The sequence below is a fragment of the Puma concolor genome, chromosome C1, assembly GCF_028749965.1.
Source record: "Puma concolor isolate L17-30 chromosome C1, mPumCon1.1.hap2, whole genome shotgun sequence".
In the NCBI taxonomy this organism is placed as follows: domain Eukaryota; kingdom Metazoa; phylum Chordata; class Mammalia; order Carnivora; family Felidae; genus Puma; species Puma concolor.
The window spans coordinates 21,513,163-21,516,967 of record NC_141674.1 but is presented as its reverse complement, the minus strand read 5'-3'; the positions used below and the strand labels follow the sequence as shown (position 1 = coordinate 21,516,967).

Here is a 3,805-nt window from a genome sequence, read left to right as displayed (position 1 = left end):
TTCTTGTTTTTACATTGACGTTTATTCATTCCATGGACAAAACATGTACATGGCACAGCGATTCTGAGCGTGGTCTCTGCCGTGGACTCGTGGATTCAGGCCCTTCCCTCAGTTACCTGGGTGATGCATCCCTCAGTTTTCTGATCTGTAAAAAGGGCGTAACTACAAACCTACACACAGGGTTGTTGGGGAAACTAGTTGAGATAATCGAGCATAATCTGAGTAAGTGCTCGGCAAAGTTACTTATCTATTAGCTGAAAATGAACAAATAATGCATTCATCTTCTGAGTAAGTCGGTCGCGTCTTCCTTGCTGATAAACCCTCCCAAAGGGCCACGCCCCCAGAAGAGCTCGCAGAGCGCCTCTCCACACCCATCCGGTGGCTGCTCCTCGGTCGGCCAGCCGCGGTCGGAGCGGAGCCCTGACGCAGCTCACCGCGTCATTTCCCGACTTTGGATGTCTGAGCTCCAGCGGGGATAGCGAGTCGGCTTCATTTGTGAGCCCAGTGCTGAGTCCCAGATGTTCAGCGAGTGCGGAACACGGGCGGAAGGCTGCTCTCTTCCCGGCAAGACGGCAGCGACTTCGCACGCGCTTAGAACTCAGGGCCTGACGCGCCTCCCGGCGCCTGAGGGCAGACGGACTACAACTCCCAGAGGTCTGCGCGGGCGCGTTGCCGCAGTGGTCGGGCGCGGCTGCCAAGGGCGAGGCCTATAAAAGCCCTCTCCCAACGCTCCGACGTCCCTTTTGCCAGCCGCCGTGCGGGTGTAGTTTCGTGCGCCGCTGTCTCAGATCTGCTGCAAGTCACGCGCATTCTTCCACTTACCCTACCGCAGCTTGGCCGCCACCGGCCCCTCACTCGCCCGGGCTGCCTCCTGAGGCTGAGGGATGTTGAGCGCGGCTCTCAGTTGCCGGGCCTCCCGGCCTGCTGGGACCGAGGTCCAGAAGGCCTGGTCGGCCGCATGCGCGATGAGAGGGGCCGGACCCCGAGAGGGCCGCGCCTGCTCCCGCCTCGGCCCGCGCTGTGACGGGTGAGTAACGCGGCCAGGCAGCGGGGTGCAGGGCAGTCTTGGGCCTGTAGTGGCCTAACTAGGGAGACGCCGCGTGGTGGTGTCAGCGGGATCGGAAACGGCCCATTACAGCTACTTATTGGGCGACCTTGGGGAAGTGACTTTACCTGTTATCTGGCTGCAGGACATGTTAAGGAATTCATGCAGGTGGATAAAAAGGGATTTTTGGAGTTCGAGTCCTTTAGAACCTATTTTAAATTCCAGTTCTGTGGCTTTTCTACACTGGCGACTTTCAGTAAATAGCTTAATTTAAACCTGTCCGTAAAACGGATGATAAAATGGTCCTGTAAAGATTAAATGAGACAAAACACTGGTACATAACAAAAATGAAGAGGAAGTTGGGACCTGGTAGTAGGATATCTGTTCTCTTATTTGGTCTCCAGCATGTCTCGGTAGGTGAATTTCAGTTATGCAATAGTGCACAGGATTTAGGGGAGTCTGAGGGTTGGACAGCATTTGTGGCGGTCCTGAGACCTAAATTGCCCTGTGGCCCTTATCGAAGCTGCAGCTGCTTCCACATAGCTGCTGTGGTCAAAAAGGAGCCCAGAGTGACAGTTTTCCTTGACGGTCGCCGTTCTGTTTGCTGTAACTGATCTGCAACATATCAGGAAAAGACAATTCCCATGGTACCTGCCATTTCTCCGGTATACGTGGAATCCTTTATTACAATAGACAGGTTTCCAGAGGCCAACAGAAATGCTCTGTTGATGGGTCTTGCATAGAGTTGCTAGAATAAAACTTCTGAGAAGTAGATTGCTGAGATGAAGAACAAGTATGGAGGGGCAGGCAGTGGGAATGGGTTGGACATGTGTGCTGGGAAAATCCAGTGGCAAGTGGCACAGATCTTAACAGTGCTTTGGGTCACTGCCCTGAAAAGCTTAAGGCATAAGTACCAGGGTCAAAAGCCAGTCAAACATTTTGATTCTCAAGACCAGAAGGGAACAATGTCATTCAGGACAACTGTGTTCTCGTCTTAGTTGTGCCAGATGAAGATTCCAGGAGGACTCTGAGGTTGAGCTTTCTGGTGAGGATTCTGTGGTCATGACTGTGATGGAACACAACCATCTCAGGACCCGGTAGGTTTCTGGGAACTGCCTGGAGGGTCAGTACAGCATGTTTCCAAGGGCTGTGGCCGGTTGTGGCCATGGGATCTCCAACTGCATGCGAGAGCAACCTGGAGAGACTTTGACAGCACAGGTCAGCATAATACCTGCAGCTGCCACTCGCCTTTCCTATAAACGGCTTGGGACCTGGGCTGGAAGCCTTCTAAGTGAGTCCGGGTGTTTTCCATAAACTACCACGTAGATGGTAGATGGGTGTTTCGATCAACTTTTTCGTTTAGAGCTTTCACCCTTTTTTCTGCAGGTTGCCCCCCAGGTGTCCTGGCAGTATCTGCTACTGAAGAATCTGAAGTTACCAGGTTGTTGCTGTGCTTTAGATAAGGTAAAGTTAGATGTTGAAGACATCCTGACCCTCCGGTTCCCTTTCCCATCAGATCTGAACACTGGTCTTGGTGGTCGTAAAAGGAGGAAAAAGAACACTGAAACTAGCCTCCCAGTGCTTATCGTCTGGTATATAGCTTGGAGGCTAGTTTCAAACAAGATTTGAATTCTCTTTGATCTCCTCCTCCCCTGTAAAATGGGATAATCTTAGGCTTAAAGGGAGGATATAGGTGAAGGTCTGGGCAGTTGTAGTGATGGCTGACTTAATACTTCTGAATTTGATCAACATGAATGTCCTTCTTGCCTCTTGGTTGAGAGTGTCCTGTTTTTTGTTTTTTTTTAAAGATCTGTTACCAGTAAAGCTGTCCTTATCTGTGATTATGGATCTATAGTTGGGTAAGTTGGCTACCTAAACTTCACTGTAGCTTCCTTGCAGCGCCAAGCAGTGGAGTGTTGTAAACCCTAAGTAGTGTAGTGAATCATGAGGCAGCCTAGGCCTGTATGAAAGAAAGTCTTAGCTTTTTAATACTACATCACTTACACCTATTAGCTGTTCATGGCCAGAAGAGAAAAATGTTTGGTGTGATTTGGTCTGTTAGATTTGCCTATCCTGTTGGAAGGCCAGGAAGAGCACAATGTGCTGTGAGTAGAAAGTACCAGATGCCAAAGCCCTGCACCTTCAGCAGCAAAGGCTGATTGCTTTGAATGTGCAGTCGTGGTTTGAGCTCCTGCTCTGAGGTTTGGGGAAACCTCAAACCGTGGGATCGTACTGGCCCCTTTCCTGGAAGTGCTTGGGTAGAAACAAGTAGTTCATCTAGTTCAGGGTATGTTTTGTTAGGCTGACTGGTCCAGGATGAAACCTAATCTGAGTGGACATCTATGGATGATAAATGCGGATATGGGACTGAGACCAGTTTGGGAAAAATGTCTGGGTGGCATTAATTAATTGGGGGAATATTAACACACTGGCATACACTTCCTTTTCAGGAGACAGACCTTATGGGAAGAGGCAAGCTAAAAGACAACAGGTTATTTTTGGTGGAAAACCATGACCTCTGTATTTCTGCTAATGCTGGCATGTGGTATGTAAGTGACCAATAAAAGACTTAAAGTATGCTTGTGTCCATATTCTTGATGTCCTTCAGGCTGCTGGTTATTCCCCATTACAGTGTTAAACTATTTTTATTTTTTATCCTTTTTTTAATTAAAGGATAATATGATGAGTTCTGTAACTTCCCATTTATATAAATGTCTCCTTCAGTAAGCCTGAAAATTCAGGCTGAGCCTAAGACTGGTG

At 49.1% G+C, this 3,805-nt stretch overlaps 1 long non-coding RNA gene and 4 other non-coding genes across 5 annotated transcripts; all 5 read left to right on the top strand.

Moving 5' to 3' along the window:
- The first annotated feature begins 718 nt into the window (after positions 1-718).
- LOC112872087 (uncharacterized) lies at positions 719-3,622 on the top strand. Its single transcript, XR_003224650.2, has 5 exons — positions 719-1,027; positions 2,044-2,142; positions 2,432-2,509; positions 2,854-2,904; positions 3,496-3,622. It is a non-coding gene; the product is annotated as an uncharacterized LOC112872087 (long non-coding RNA).
- LOC112849139 (small nucleolar RNA SNORA16B/SNORA16A family) lies at positions 1,552-1,686 on the top strand. The gene has a single exon (XR_003222568.1). It is a non-coding gene; the product is annotated as a small nucleolar RNA SNORA16B/SNORA16A family (small nucleolar RNA).
- LOC112849154 (small nucleolar RNA SNORA44) lies at positions 2,176-2,306 on the top strand. Its single transcript, XR_003222582.1, has one exon. It is a non-coding gene; the product is annotated as a small nucleolar RNA SNORA44 (small nucleolar RNA).
- On the top strand, positions 2,537-2,669 carry LOC112849156 (small nucleolar RNA SNORA61). The gene has a single exon (XR_003222583.1). It is a non-coding gene; the product is annotated as a small nucleolar RNA SNORA61 (small nucleolar RNA).
- On the top strand, positions 3,351-3,424 carry LOC112849169 (small nucleolar RNA SNORD99). The gene has a single exon (XR_003222595.1). It is a non-coding gene; the product is annotated as a small nucleolar RNA SNORD99 (small nucleolar RNA).
- Positions 3,623-3,805: the final 183 nt, after the last annotated feature.